Source organism: Chrysochloris asiatica, unplaced genomic scaffold (genome assembly GCF_000296735.1).
Source record: "Chrysochloris asiatica unplaced genomic scaffold, ChrAsi1.0 scaffold00114, whole genome shotgun sequence".
NCBI lineage: Eukaryota > Metazoa > Chordata > Mammalia > Afrosoricida > Chrysochloridae > Chrysochloris > Chrysochloris asiatica.
Genome location: NW_006408632.1, coordinates 9,584,203 through 9,601,445, shown reverse-complemented (window position 1 = coordinate 9,601,445; position 17,243 = coordinate 9,584,203).

Genomic DNA, 17,243 nt, shown 5'->3' with positions numbered 1-17,243 from the left:
AGCTTCAAGATGTCACGGATTTCATTTTGCATGGATCCACAATCAACACCCACGGAAGCATCAGTTAAGAAATCAAATGACATGTTACATTGGGCAAATCTACTGCAAAAAACCTCTTTGAAGGGTTAAAAAGAAAGATGCTGCTTTGAGAACCAAGGTGAGCTTGACCCAAGACATGGTATTTCCAATGACCTCATATGCATGTGAAACTAGAATAAGGAAAACCAGAAAAGAATTGATGCATTTGAATTATGGTGCTGGTAAAGGATAATGAAAGTATCGTGGACTACCAGAAAAGCAACACAAATTTGTCTTGGAAGAAGTATAGCTAACATATTCCTTAGAATTGAGGATGGTGAGACTTTGGATATGCTATTAGAGTGGATAAGTCCCTGGAAAAGGACATCATTTGTATTTGGTAGAGGGTCAGTGAAGAAGAGGAAGTCCCTAACAAGGTAGATTGAAGCTTAAGACTGCACAAGACTGGGCAGTATTTCCTTCTTTTGTGCATAGAATCACGTGAGTTGGCACTGACTTGACAGCAAGTTCGAACAGTAGCGTTTACCTATTACCTCTTAATACCCGTTACTTCTTAATATTAAATGATCTTAGGGCTTAAGGGTGATGGAATAAAACTGAAAGTTCTGTTTCAAATTGGTGAGCCTCACCCATTTATATCACTAATTGATGATGGCAAACATTTATTGAGTAGTTACTATATGCCAGCCATTGGTGTAAGCAGTTTGCAAGCTTTATCTCAATTCATTATCATGACAACCTTATCAGACAGACTCTTAGACGTGTTAGTCCTCTTTGTGATGATCTCGTCTGCTCCCTTCACTTCACAAGTGAAAAAGCTGGAGTCCAGAGAAGTAAAGTACATCCCCCTGACTACATAACAAATTAACAGTTATGTTAGGATCCAAAGCTGGACTTCTCCCTACACCAAGGATGTGAGGCCAATGGGAAAATGGGGAAGGTACTTGAGACATGTCAGTGGCCAAGTGTTAAACTGAACTTTCAATTTTAATATCATCAGTTTAGCCCAGAAGTACACCAAAAATTCCAGCTAGTGCTGAGATCGAATTATGGGCATTCTTTGTGATGACTCTTATGCTTCAAAGTTTGAGTGTGATATCATTATTTCCAGGCAGAAATTGCTCATGTATGGGCCTGGTCATTCATACTGTTGGTATCAACACAAATTCAAACTGGTGGTATCAACACAAATCTAGGCTGTAGTACAAAGATCCTTACCTGCAAGTTTTATTGGGTTTTCATGAACATTTGAATACGGTCCTCTTATTGCCTAGCAGTCTTGGTTGCTGCCAGGATTGAGGAGAAAAGTTACATTTGAAATTGAAATTGGCAAGAGTAAGAAAACGTGCTTCCTTTAATGATAGGATAGAGAACACTGGTTTAAGACACAGCTTCAAGGGTAGAAGTGCTTTGTAAGGAAGAACTTTCCAGCAACAGGAATTGTTAGCTCTCCAAGAGGTGACTGGGAATGGTTCTAGCTCATCTCTCCTTGGAGGCATTCAGAGGGGATTCTCCAGGCTGACTGGAGCCCGAGGTGCCGACAGATGCTGAGGTTTCCGCTTAGGGCAGAGGGATTCTATAATTTCATGCGATCAGCTTCTCTTGGTGGTTCAGAGTTGTTAATGTCTTCAAAAAAACTTCCAGAAAATAATCATCTGCATGATGTGTCCGCATGCATGAGTGCAATTTGCACACACATGGCCCAAATTCAAGTGTCCTTTCAAATGCTTTCCTGAGGAGGGCCAATGGGTGTGGATGTTTAGTAAGAGACTAGGTTGGAATTTACAGTCTTATTGTCTGTGTCAATGTATTTGCAGTTAAAATGAGAAATTCTTTTTCCCTCACCCCCCAATGCCAATTCTTTTATATTTTTAGGCTCAAGCAAAGGGCACAATACAGACGAGTCAGGTAGATGCTTCTAGCTCCCCTGCTCCCACTTCCTCCAGTCAGCAGTGGGCCCCTGCAGATGTGGATGCTCCTTCAAGCACACAATTAATCATGAGCCCTGCAAAGGGAGGGGTGCGGTGAATAAAAAGAGCAGCTTCACTGTTAACCAGTATTTAAAAGGGTGTGCTGCATTGGGGGGGTGCCTGGGCTCACAGGGCCTTGCCTGAGGGGCATACTCTGCTGGGGAGAGTGTTTTTGTGCTGTGTGTGTACTGATAATTTTATTAACTGGAATCCAGGTCTTTTCTGCTGCTCCAAAGACTCTCGATCTCGCATAATATGTTTGACATTTCTGAGACAGAGCAGTCTGAGGAGAATGAGCGCTGAATAGGGAATCAGGAAGCCTAGGTTTTGTCCTGATGTAGCTGCTGACCTGCTTCTTCTCTCCGGCAGCTCGCCTAACCTCTCTGTGCCTCATTACCTTTCTTCCCCATCTGGAAAAGAAGGGCCATCTCTTCTACCTGCCCTAACTCAGAGATGTCAGGTGAACACAGGCGACTGACTTGGCGCAGTTGGTGGAGAAGGAACGCTATACAATCATGTTGTTGTTTTTGTCTTTGTTATAATTACAACTACTTTAGTTTTTTTGAACAGTGCTGAAGGAACCACTGTGAAATCAGTATCTGAGGACTAATGCTATATTACAATGATATACTGTTGGAGTTGCATCTTTCCGAGCTATGGTAGAAGTTCTAAGCGCTGCCTTCTGAATGCACCCCAGCCCTCTCTCATCCATTGATGTGAGATCCATTCTGAGAGGTGCAGCAATGATTCCTCTTTCTTTTCTTTCTTTTTTTTTTTTCATTATAAAGATTTGGAAGCCCTCCCCCTGCCCAGACCCTACTATTCCTTTAATTTTTTTGTATATCCTTGGGTAGAGGAAAACCTCTTGAGACTCATCACCTGCAAATGGTGCTTCTGGAAAGGAGATTGTTTCAGAAAGTTCTAAGCACTGAAAATGGGGGTGTAATGAACCCTGCTTTGCATCTTTAATTATAGCATTTGCCACCACATATGCTGTAATCATATGCTTTCTCTGGAACCAAAGCCATGTGCATTTCCAGGTCCATTCATTTAATGAACCAGCAGATCAATCATGGATCTTGTCAAAAATCTTACTGCTGGAAGGGATGCTTTACATAGACGGTAGATCAGACCTACAGTGGAGGCCTGCTTCCCAAAGAGTCCACAGGCCTTCATAAATGTATTTTCCAAACATGCAGGCTTTCCTACTTGTGTATGTGTGTCTGTATCTGTCACCTCCTCTCATCACTCACATTTTATATGATGACTTCTGATTTTGGGGAAAATGACTTTCTTCTGAAGTGTGGCAAGTTAAGGGTAAAGGGAAGAGCGAGGTGCAGCCCTGGGGGCAGAGACAGCGATCTATATGGTCCCCAGAGAATGTCCAGAAGGTCTCTTGGCCTAAAAACATCTTGCTTATTTGGGTTTCAGAGCAGTGAAAATTTCTCCAGGGGGTAGGTTTTTGGGTTAAGCATTATCCTTGGGAGGAAGAGGGGCTTTCATTTTAAAAAGCAAATTCTTATAAGAGCCAAACCAGAGCCCATGCTGTTGGAAACGTATGTTTGTACCAACCTCCCTCTGACCTGAGAACAGAACAGCGAATGTCTTGGTGGGTTGTCAGTGTGGAGATTTCAGCTTTCTTGCCACCAGGAAAGTGAGGACATGGAGTGGGGGAAAGGCTGCAGAGGGGCTGGAGGGCATGGAAGCTCAGCTTGGCCCGCTTCCCAGGTAGGCAGGAGCCCAGCCTTGGTGAGGAGAGATTTGAGTCAAGTTGGTGAGGAGGCCTGAGTAAGTGATCAAATCAAATCAACGGTGTTCAGAGTTCAGAAGTCATCATTCCTAAATGATTGGTGGTATGACATTGGGCATCTCTTCAGGAAAGATCTTGAGTTTCTATGTGAAGCACCAGTAGTGTCTCCAGTGTATGTATTCACTGAACTGTTTATTGTCTGTTTCTCATCATGAGAGTCTGAGTACCCTAAAGCCAGGTTTCTTTCATTTGTTCATTGATGTATTGCAAGTGCCTAGAACAATGCCTGACACACATTTGTTGAATAAACAACATTTTCATTTTTTCCCCTTGATGTATGAAGACTTGTTCTTTTCCATGTCTGCCCTATAGTCTGCTCATTACTATCTCAAGAATTCAGAGACTTGCCGGCTTGGCACTACCTTTCTTCTCTACGGTTCTCTCAGAATCTAATCAATTGCAAATACTTGGTTTCCTTTCCTTCCCTTTTGCCGAGTGAGAAATCTGTAAGCAGGGCTATGGCAATCTCCACTGGCTTTCTGTGCGATGCCAGTGGCAGTTTACTGCAAAGGGCAAGGCCTGGGATTGAACATAAATAAACACAGCCTATGAGTTCAAAATAAGTCATTGAGCAGCTTACAAAACAGGCCCCTTGTTTTTGAAAAAGCAGTGGATGCTCTTGAGAAATAATAAGAAATAAGTCTGAAAGCTGCGTAGAAAACTCTGATACGTTCTGGCTGCATTTGTCCTTCGAACTTTGTGTTTGGCACGCCTGCGATGGAGTGGGCTTCCAGCCCGGCCAAGGTCTGTGGGCAATGGAAAGTTTATCTGAACTGCTGGAGAGAAAGGCAATTCTCTCTGAAAAAGCTGCAACATGCTTGTTGTACTTGTTTCTAAGAGACTGCTGCCTTTTCAGAGGGAGTCTTTGTTGATCCCAAGAGGAACATGACATTGGGGGTTTGATAGATAAGGGTTTTCAGGTATATTTTCTCATCACAAAAATGGGTCAATTAGGACCTTCTTCACAGAGCTGTTTTAGGATTAAATATACATATGTAAAATCCATATGTTTAAGGCTTCTCTGTTTTGTTCAGTTCTTTAGCCCCCAAACCTAGCACCTTGCCTATCATCTGGTATGGGGACCTCCCTCTAAGACGATGAAGATAGCTGAATTGTTGTTCTCCCCCCTCCTCCCCCCAGTAGTTTGAGGACATAAATGGCATTCTTTTTCCTTTTTGCTGCCTAGGATCTTTACTACTTTTTAAAAAAATGAGCACAGACTCACTACTATCATACCAGTAAATTCTCATGGTAAAGAGTTCAACCATTACGAAACATTTCCACTTCTTCCCAAAGTAATCACTGTGGGGATATATGGGGATATATCCTTCCACCTCCATCCTTCTCCCCAAAGTAGGATGCTCTCACTGATTGGCCTGTTTAGAAAACCCCATACTTGTTCCTTTCATGATAAAATGTGCTACACAGGTGCTATCCTCATTTGTGAACTGCCTTGTCCCCAGACAGAATGGAAACAGGGAAATATCTTGGCCCTCTGGTTCTTCAGTGGTGACAAGGCTATTAGTTCCTCAGCTCCAGATGAAGGTGCTAATTTCCTCTAGGACACAAAAGATCAAGTAGCAGCGCCTCTTCTTCCTTCCATTTTCCCCTTCCTCCCTTTTTCCTTTATTATATTTCCAACTAATGTTAAACCTCTTTATTCAGATCTTGCACTTAATTGTTGCTAGCTGTCTTTAAGTCAGCCACCAATTCATGTGACCCGACTTGTTACAGAGTAGGATTGTCTCATAAGGTTTTCTTGACTGTGCCCTGCAGGATAAACACTGGCCCACAAGGTCAATTTGAACCACAAAGCTGGTGGTTCAAATTCACCAGCCACTCCTTGGAAACCCTATACAGGGTCATTATGAGTCAGAACTGACTGGATGACACTTAACAACAACCACCACCACCTTTACGGAAGCAGACCACTAGACCTTTCTTTCGTGGAACCACTGGGTGAATTAGAATTGCCAATTTAGGTTAGCAGCTGAATGCAAACTGCTTGTGCCATGCAGGCTCCTTTGTGAACTTTAATGTTACTTTATTTTAGCTGAAGGAATACTAGTGTTGGTTCAGGTCTTTTTGGTTAAAAGGAAGTAACAAAGTTGAGAGGTGCAAAAAGTTTCCTTTTGATATGGGAACATTTTGTTGTCTAATTCTATAAACCAAATATCTTGCCATCAGCCTTGTCACCCAAGACTCCATTCTTTCCCTCCTCTCCTCCTCAGAATTTTGCATGTGTGTCTCAATACAATAAAGTTGCTTTGAACTTTTTTCAATTATTCAACAACTTTCAAGTGGAGAAAAATTTGGGTCTTTTAATTTCATTTTTGGTTGTTTTTTTTTGTTTTTTGTTTTTTGTATGTGTGTGTCTCCTTTCTGTTTGCTAAACAGTAATTGCGGATCTTCCTGGCCACCTTTAATACTCCCAGCTAATTATCCTGAAATAAATCTCTTTCAAGCCTGCATGCCAGCAGTTCTGGGATCCGAGCGGCTCTTTCAGCTCCCGGCTGCCTGTCACTCAAATGGGCCTCAGCTGCAACTCCGAATGATGAGTATTAACCTCCCGCTGGGAAGATTCGCCCAATCTCCCCACTTCCAACAGCAGCTCCCAGGGCTGCACCACACTCCTACCTGTTAGCCTAAGCTGGGATTTTCTTTTGCTAACGCTGTGATTTTGAAAAGTGGAAGAGGATTCCTGGGAGAAAGACACTCAGTTAACCTTCTCCTAATTGCCATTCAAGATGGAAAAGGGAGAGGAAGATGGTGGCTGTCCCAGGAGGGTGGCTGGGCCGCGGAGTGGTCTGCAGCTTTGCTAGGAAGCCCACTGGTCTATGTGAGAGTGTGTGAATGCCTTCTGGACCCAGGGATTTGCACACATAGACTCTTACCTGAGGGCAGTCGATGGCTGGTGTCTGGGGACAGGCCTCTGTTTCAACTCGTTGTCTTCCCTGACATCTTGTGTACCCCTCAAATGTTCTTCAGCGATGGACTTTTGGTAGCTCACTGGGTTCTACTTCCAACTCCAATCTCTGCTATTTCCTTCCATATTCTTTCTAGCCTTGCTCGTTGAGACCCATACTTTCTTGCCGATCCATATCTAGCTTATTCCTCCAGAATTTTGTATGCCCTGTGTGAAGCAAACTTCTCCTTTGCTCTTGTTTCCCTCTTGATTCCATCTGCTTCACTGCTTCAGCCCGCCTTTCTGATGAGATGAGTACACGACGACTTGCATGGGCCAAAGAACACATAGCACAGACTCTGAACTCAATATGTGGAAAAGAGAAAGGGTTGAGTAAAATTAAAACAAAATAGAACTTTTGTCCCCAGATATTAGAGCAACTTCTTGGACTGACTTCTCTGAAACCTTTTTTTTTAACATGCTGGGCCTGATTGAATCATTGTTTACCAAGTACTGATTTTCCCCTCTTCATTTGTGGGGAAAATGTTAACTTCCTGTCCCCTATCAGACATGGTCATAGACTTGTTTTGGTCACTCGGTGGTAACCAAGGTGAGTGTCTGTCACTTGCAGGTGGAAACTATGAGAAGCAACTACTCTCTTGTTCTACCTTCATATTTGCTGGCAAATTTTTGGGGTGAGAACCCCAGTTGATTTATCATGGATGGAGGTTGTGAATGAGAAATAAATCTTTGTTGTTTTGTGTCATTGTTTTTTGTATTTTTCAAGAATTAACTTTTTTTTTTATTACTATAGCATAATCTTACTTATCCTGACCGATACACAAGTATATCCATATATGGTTTCATATTCCCAGCTTTTCAATATATATTTTTACCTATCTCTAAATAAAGATTCTTTTCTAATTAGCTGGCCTCTTGCTTTTTTCAGTTTTGCAAAACAGATATCTGAAACCCATATTCTAGCCAAAGGGAAAGAGAAATGATGTTTTTGCTTAGATGCTTGAACTAGACAGAAAGGTAGGTCTTACATTATCACTGGCTTCCTACTAAATTATGTGGAATACTAAATAACTTTTGTGTATCTTGCCTCAGAATACCTATGCAGTTGTGAGACTGCATACCAGATAACTAAATAAGGGTCAGGGCATTCTTAAAGACCACAATGTGGATAGCTATGTACAACCTTTCTCTGGTTTCCTTTAACAGATGATTTGCTTATCAGAACTTTTCAGGGGTCAGGGACCAACTGTACATTCTGTTATCAACAAAAATCTACCAATTAAAAAATGATGTCCTGGACTTTGCTGATTGAGGTCCTCCAGGAAACCAAAAAGGGAGAATTCCTTACCATATCACAACTTTGATACAATTCAATCAGTAATAACCTACTGGCTTCCTGGTAGTCTCATATTCCTCCTTGATCTCAGCTCCAGGGAGGTCCCTATGGACTTGTGCTACATTTTGTTTTGGAGGACAGCGTTTTCTCATTTTCCTTTTGTGGACTCTGCCTTTTAGGTTTGTCCAACAGGGGGAGCTCAGTAGATTTCACTTAGCAACCTTTCCTTCTGGACTCTTCTCCTTTTAGTTCCTGCCTTGGATTGCTTTGATCTGTCAAGTGGCTGGTTTTGATTGGTCAGGGATCTGCCCTAAACCATAGTAGTATTTGTGTTAATCCTGGTGAGCATTGATTAAACAGTGAAATGTCCAGTTATACATTGGCCTTGGCTTTTCTTCTCCTAGAGTGCTCCGCCTAAAAACCCCAGCATGTAGCATAGAATTAATGTTATTAATTACTGGAAGAATCCCTTGCTGCTATTTCCTGTATTTGTAATTCGTCCTCCCATTGCCCAACATGACAGTTATGCAAGTAATCTTTGGATTTCACAATTAAAAAAAAAATTATTATATTGTAATCTATTCCATCCATGGAAATCTACCACATTGATCCTATGAACTCACTAGGGATGCCAAAGAATAAGTGAAAAAAAAAAAAAAAATCCTCAGTGAAAGCAATAAGAGAGTAATGGCTTGAACTTAAGGAACTCCAAATTCCAGCCCTGCCACTGACTGGACTGGCTGTGTGGTCTTGCACAGATTATTTGAACTCTCTGGGCCAGAGTTTGTGAAATGTGAACTATCCAGATCTAATATTCTATTCTGGAATATAACATTGTTGTTGTTGTTAGGTGCCATACCTTGTATATAATACAACCTACCTTGTATTAGACAAGAAAGACTTGCCTTGCCTAAGTTATTATTAGAATGGGGATTCTTGACACATACTGGACTGCACTAGCTCTGGTAGTGTAGTGGTTACGAATCGGTCTGCAAACCTTAAGGTCAGCGGTTCGAAACTACCAGCCGCTCCGTGGGAGAAAGATGAGGCTTTCTACTCCTGTAAAGAGTTACACCCTCGGAAACCCTGTACAGTGTCACTATGGGTCGGACCCGACTCAACGGCACTTAACAACAACAACAACAACAATTGAACATTGAGTTGGTACCGACCCATAGTGATCTTATGCACAGCAGAATGAAACACTGCCCAATCCTGGGCCAACCTCACTACTGTTTCCATGCTTGAGTCCATCAGTGCTGCCACTTGGCCAATTTAATGAATATTAAATAAAAAATGTGTTTTCAGATGTGATCATTTCATAGGCTCTCTAGAGGATGTTTGTCATTGCCTTTGATAACCTTTTGATCAAGCTAATTTTAATTCTTTAGAAAGTTGTTTTCGATTTATTAGTTCATGAATTCATACAAGCAACCTTGTGAAATTGGCAAAGGCAGTTAAGTCCATTTTACAATGGAGAGAACAGAGTATTGAGAGTATGCATCTTTCCTAGATTATAATGGCTCTTCAACAGTGAAGGTGGGACCAGAACCCCCAAATCCTGATTCCCATATCCTATATTAAGGAGTTTTGGTGTTGCAAAGTTGAACATTTGACTACTAACTGAAAGGTTGGTGGTTTGAACCCACACAACAGCTCCATGAAAGAATGACCTGCCTGGCACTCTACTTTTATAAAAACTACATCCAAGAAAATCCTATGGGGAAGTTCTACTCTGTCATGTGAAGTCATTGTGAGTTGAAATTGATTTGATAGCACCCAACAACAACAACCTACCTTGTATTAGACAAGAAGGACTTGCCTTGCCTATGTTATAATTAGAATGGGGATTCTTGACACATACTGGACCACACTGACTCAATTCCACCAACACTAATCGAACATCTTTATAGGCTGTTGTCATAATTAAGTGTCAGTATAGCAACCCAGTGTAGGGTTTCCAAGGAATGGCTGGTGGGTTTGAACTACCAACTTTGTGGTTAGCAGTGCAGTGCTTATCCTACAGTGCCACACCAGGAGTCCTTTATATGTGTGTTCTTGTTGTTGTTGTTAAATGCCTTCGAGTCAGAGAGTGGTTTCAAAGAAGGTATGGTCTGTGAGAGTCCGTTTCATAAACAGACGTAGGAAATACAATGACAAAGTATTGTCTGGGCCTCCTCTTCTAACCAAGACAGAGTAACAGAGATAAGGTTCATCGGTCCATGCACCCTCTTCCACTCAAAACAGCTAGAAAAGTGCCCAAAATGTATGGAGTAAGATTTTTCAAGACATTAGATAACAGATGACAGCTGACAGTGCTTTCTCCCTGAAATATGGAAAACCAATAAGGTGAACCCTATGATTGTCCAGGGTTATTGTCTGCAGGATGTTTCTAAGCCATGACACAAGAAAGGGAAACCCAGTGGAGCCCAGGATTGCCTAGAGGTTAGAAGACATAGCTAGTGTTCAGGTTGGAGTAGCAGAGGGTTGAAAACTTGATACGGAAAGAGCATCAGGGTCTATAGAGGGTCCCACTTATATTTTCATTTGAGTAGGACTAATGAACACACGTGTTTAAGGAAGCTACTCAAGGCTAAAGGAGGAAAAAAATCTCTAAAGACCACATAGGACTAGAAATAGTTCCTGTTCCCATCCTCCTGAGTGGAGAACTTCATACTGTAGAAAGCATTAATGGTGGTGGAATAATCAGAAGATTTTGTCTCAGTAGTGGAAGAAATTAACTCTAGACTAAGTGTTGATTCTAGCTAATGAAACTTAAAAAAAAAATACTTGTAAGGATCACATGGTTAGCAGTACCACAGAAGAAAGCTCAACATATTTATCAGACTAGCAAAATATGCATACTCAGCAAGGCAAATTTCACAATGTCTGGCATCTAATCAAAAGAGAGAAACAGCAGGAAAATATGACATATAATAGAGAGAAGATTTAAAAATAGAAACCAACTGAGAAATTATAAGAAGATAAAATTAAAAATAAGGGTATTAAAATAGGTACCATTGCTGTTTTACATTCATAAGGTCAAAAAACGAATGGTAGGATTGAACTTATTAAATAGCAACATGGATGATATAAAAACTATAATGTCTGAGATGAAAAAATACAACGGATGAATTTAACAGCAGATCAGGCATTGTAGAAGAAAGCATCAGCGAACTTGAAGCCAACAGTAGAATATACCCAAAATAAAATACAAAGAGGAAAACCGACTGAGAAGAAAAGAAAAAAGGTCAGAGCATCAGTGAGCTGTGGGATGGCGCTGTCATTGTATGACACTGAGTCTGTTCTGACTCATAGCAACCCTATACAGTGTTTCTGAGAGAAGCTGGTAGATTTGAACTTCTGACTTTGTGGTTAGCAGTACAGTGCTTATCCTACAGTGCCATATCAGAGCCCACATTTTCTATTAGAATTTAGAAACGTAATGATAATGAGAAATATAAATATATAGTTGTAATGTTCTTATATTTATGAAGTAGTATACTATCATTCAAAGGGAGACTGATACTAAATCCTAAGGAAGCTACTAGCATAGCATAATCAATATTCATAGAGAATAAGCCCATAAAACAAATAAAATGGAAAATTTTTTTAAAATGCAATTAATCCATAATGTAAAAGAAAGAAAAGGGAACTGAGAATGTATGGGAGAAATAGAAAACCAATAACAATATGGTATATTTAAGCCCGATCATATTATTAATCACAGTAAATATAAATAGTCTAAAAATCCCAATAGAAGATAGAAACTAATAGATTGAATAAAAAAAGAAATTAATTCCCAACTCTATGCTGCCCATAATAAACCAACTTTAAGTGCAAAGATACAAATAAGCCAAAGGTAAAAGATTGGGAAAAGTTTATCTTGCTGACACTAATTAAAAGAAAGTAGGTACGACTATTTTAATATTAGACAAAGTAGATTTACAGCAAAGAATATTACTCAGAAGGAAGCATTTTATTTGTAATGATAAAAGGATCGATTACTTAATGTTGTTGTTGTTAAGTGCCATTGAGTTGGTTCGGACCCATAGCGATCCTGTGTAGGGTTTCCAAGGAGCAGCTGGTGAACTTGAACCACCCATCTTGCAGTTGAAACAACTTTGCAGTCTGGCACATTAACCCATAGCGCCACACCAGGACTCCAATTACTTAATTGTTGTTGTTGTTGTTGTTATGTGCTGTGGAGTTGGTTCCGACTCATAGTGACCCTGTACAGGGTTTCTGATGCTGTAAATCAGTACGCGAGCAGAAAGCCTCATCTTTCGACTGCGGAACAGCTGGTAGTTTCAAACTGCTAACCATGAGATTAGCCATCCGATTCGTAACCACTACTTTATTATAATCCTAAATTTTCATGTACCTAACAACTATATTTCTTCAATGTCTGTGAAGCAAAAACTGATAGAGGGGTAAGAAGAGATGGACAAATACACAATTATCATCAGAGCAAGCATACAGGAAATCCATAAGGATATAGAAGTCTTCTAAATGACATTCATAGATCATACTAAACAGGAGCCTGGGTGGCAAACCTGCAATTGTCCATAACTTAAAAGACGTGTGGTTCAAACCCACCCTGTAACTCTGTGGAAGAAAAGCCTGCTGGTCTGCGTCTGTAAAGCTTACAGCCATGAGAACCCTTTGGAGAAATTCTGTTCTTTTCTCTAGAAGAAACTTTAAAGATAGAGCAGAAGATTGATGGATATAGTGCTAGAAAATGAATCCCTCAGTTGAAAGGTACTCAGAAAATGACTGGGGAAGAGCTGCCTCCTCAGAGTAGATCTGACTTTAATGATGTGGCTGGAATAAAGCTTAAGGGATCTTCATTTGCAAATATGGTGCAACTCAAAATGAAAAGAAACAGCTGTAAACACTCATTAATAATCAGAGTATTGGATATAGGAAGTATGTTGCAAGGATAATTGGAAGCTGTCAAAAATGAAATGGAGTACTTGAAGATAAATACTCTAGGCATTAGTGAGCTGAAATTGACTGGTATTGATCATCTTGAATCAGACAATCTACTTTCTGGTCAATTGAATATTGATATCATTGTGTTGTGTCTCTATTTATCTCAATTAATTATTACTGACTTAAATTCAACTCTATTTGACATTAATTTCACTCTATCAGTGTTATTTTGGTTAATGTTTGCATATGTGTTTTTCTACCTATTCTTTCAACTTGTTTTAATATGCTTATACTCAATATTTATTACTTATAAACAGTACATATTTTTGGCTTTTTTACTCAGTCTGATAATCCTTTTCTTTTCATTGGAACATTTTGTCCATTTTCCTACTAATGTATTTATGAATATATTTGGGTTTACATCTATAAATCTACTTTCTTGCTGTCTGCCCCACCTGCAGTACTCCATTTTCTTCCTTTCTTTTGGATTTGTAAATATTATTTATAACTTAATTTTATATGTTTATTACCTTTTTAATTATACTTTTTGTGGTTAGTATTTGTTGTTGTTAAGTGTTGTCAAGTTGGTCCTGACTCATAGTGATCCTGTATAGAATTTCTGAGGGGTGGTTGGTGATTTTGAACCACCAAACCTTGCAGTTAGCAGTCCAGTGCTTTTCCTACAGCACCACACCAGGACTCTTGTGGTTAATATAGTGGCTACCAAAAATGTATATAGTCATCCTCGACACTGTAAAATAAAGTGTAACCTAAATAAGAACTTTTATCACTTACTGGATAAAGTAAGGATCCTAAAATATTTTCTATTTTCAGTTTGTATGCTACTGTGATCATATATTTCAAATTTATTTATATTTGAAATGTCATAAGACAATAATCTGATTTCTTTACATTATCAATATTCATTTAATTACCCACATATTTACCCTCATTGTTACTCCTTTTTTTTTTTTGAAGTGTTTATTGTGAATTGAGTGATAGTTTACATGGGAGAACATTAGTTTTACACTCATCATTTCATTGCAATAACTACAATCTCCTCCGTGCATCATTATTCAACAGTATTTGCTTTCATTTCCTCTGTTTTTGTTTTTTCCCCCTCATTGTTACTCTTTATCTCTTCCTACATCTCTGAGCTTCCCTCTGGGATTGGATCATTTCCCTTTTGTGTATAAAATACCTATGATACTAAAGTCATTACTTAAGGTCTACTGAAGTAGACTTTACTTATGACATTATTTAAAATCCTCTTACTTTTTAGTGTGTGAAAAATATCTTAAATACACTGATAATTTTAAAGGGGTATTTTAGCTGGGTATAGAATCTTAGAGTACTAATAATCCTTCACCATATTTACTCAATCTGTACACTAAGCAAATAATCTGAGAAGCTGGATTTTATGAAGAAGAAGATGACATCAGGATTGGAGAAAGACATCATGTTTGGTAAAGTGGAGGGTCACTGAAAAAGAGCAAGACCTTCATGATATGGATTAGCAGAGGCAATGCGCTCCAGAGTAACAATTGTGAGGATGACTCAGGGCTGCGCAGTGTTCTATGTGCATAGGGTTTCTGTGAGTCAGACCAAACTTGACGGCACGTCACAAAAACAACAATAATCATGAAGATGGCGCAAGATCTGACATTTTATTTTGTTCTGTTATACATGAAGTTACTATGAATTAAAGCCAATTTGATGACACCTACCAACAACAATAAGGAGCTCTGGTAGTGTAGTGGTTATGAACTGGACTGTGAACAACAAGGTCAGCAGTTGGAAACTACCAGCTGCTCTGTGGGAGAAAGATGAGGCTTTCTGCTCCTGTAGAGATTTACAGCCTCAGAAATCCTGTTCAGGGTCACTATGGGTCGGAACCGACTTGGTGGCACTTAACAACAACAACAACAATAGAATTTTAGAATGGTAATTATTTTCCCAGAGTTCTGCTGTAATGCTGTAGGATAAGAACTCGATTGCAAGGTTGGTTTGAACTGGAAGGCTGGCAGTTCAAACTCACCAGCTGCTTCTTGGAAAGCCGAGATAGGGTTGTTATGTGTTGGAACCATCTCAACAGCGCTTAACAACAACAATTATTTTCTCAGCACTTTAAAAATGTTATTTCATTGTTATTAGGTTTCTGCTGTTTGTGATGGTAAGACAGGTGTCAAGTCTATTGGTGCTTCTATAATGAGTAGGTAAGACTTTTTTTGGTTTTATTAAACTGATATTTACCCTGCTTTAAATTAATAAATGCTTCTTTAATCTATACTTTCATGTTTTTCAGAAGTTTTGAAAAATTCTTCCTCGTGAGAAATGAGAATTATTTTTCCTTTTCTTCCACGATGTTACTTAGATATTCTTTAGACTTTTTTCTTCATATACAATAAGTCTTGATTTATCTCATACTGTCTTCTGTATTTTCCATGCTTTTATCTGTGATTTGTTCTGGACTTTCTTTTCCGCCCTATCTTCTGTTTTACCAATCAATTTTTTAGTTGTGTTGTATTGCTAAATCCATAAATCGATCTTTCTATTTTAGCTATTTTATTTTTTAGCTTTAGAATTCTATTTATCTCGTGTTTTAATGTTTGTTGTTAGAATTTTCCATATTGACTTTTAATTCCTTGAATATATTAGATATGTTGTTGTTGTGGGGTGGTTAAGCGTTGTCGAGTTGGTTCTGACTCATAGGTTCTGACCTCATATAAGGTTTTCAAGGCGTGACTGGTGGGTTTGAACTGCTGACCTTGTGACTAGCAGTCCAGTAATTTTCCTACTGCACCATCCTGGGACTCCATATTAGGTAAAGTGATTTTAAAATCTATATCTGATAACTGTTTCTGGGTCCTATGATAAACAGATGATACTAGAAAGATGCCTACTTCTGCTATATTGACTATGTAAAGGCATTCGACTGTGAGAATTATAACAAACTACGGATAACATTGTGAAGAATGGGAATTCTATAATGCTTATTGTATTTTGTGTAATTTGTACATAGACCAAAAGGTAGTAGTTCAAACAGAACAAAGGGATACCGAATGATTTAAACTCAGGAAAGATGTGTGAGAATTGTATCCTTTCATCAAATTTATTCAATCTGTATGCTGAGCAAATAGTCTCAGAAGCTGGATTATAAGAATAACAGATAGACACCAGGATTGAAAGAAGGCTCTTTAACAACCTGCAATATTCAGCATACCTTCATTGCTGAATGTGTACTTGAAGTATCTGCTTACTGATAAGGTGAAAGAATATCGTCTTCAGTATGGATTATAACTTATTGTGAAGAAAATGAAAATCCTGACAATTGGATCAATAAACAACATCATCATAATGAAAGAAATGATTGAAGTCGAGGATGTCATTTTGCTTGGATTCACAATCAATGCTAATGGGAACAGCCAAGAAATCAAAGGAGTTGTTGCATTGTGCAAATCTATTGCAAAAGACCTCTTTAAAGTGTTAAAGAGCAAGGATGTCGCTTTGAGGATTAAAGTGTGCCTGATTCAATTCATGGTATTATCAGTGACCTCACATGCATATGAAAGTAGGACAGTGACCTGGAGAAGAATTGATGCATTGGCATTAGGGTGTTGGCAAAATATACTGAAAGTCCCATGGACTGCCAGAAGAATGAACAAATCTGTCTTGGAAGAATTTCAACCAGAATACTGTTTAGAAGCAAGGATGTGCCCAAAGTACTTAAGCTTTGTCTTAAGTACTTTGTCTTAAGTACTTTGGGCATATTGTCATGAGGGACTAGTACCTCGTAAAAGACATCACGCTTGGGAAAGTAGACGGTCCGTGGAAAAGAGAAAGACCCAATGAAATGGACAGTGGGAGCAACAATGGACTCTAACACCAGTTGTGAGGATGGCACAGGTTTGGGCAGTGAGTTTTTTCTGTTGTGCCTGTGGTCCCTATAAGTCAGAGTTGACTCAATGGCACCTAATAATAACTATATGCCTTGTTATTTTTGATTGCACACTAGATATTGTATGCATATGTATATCGTATAGATATTGTTTATATATGTAAGAGTTTAGATAATTTGTAACTTAGCATAAAGTTTCCTTCAGAGAATATTTAATAATCTGACTGGAAGGTAGGCGTCTGAGAAGTACATGTCAACTTAATACCATCAGGAATGAATGGTTCAAGCCTGGATTTTAGTCTCTGTGAGAACTGGTCTATTTTTTATTA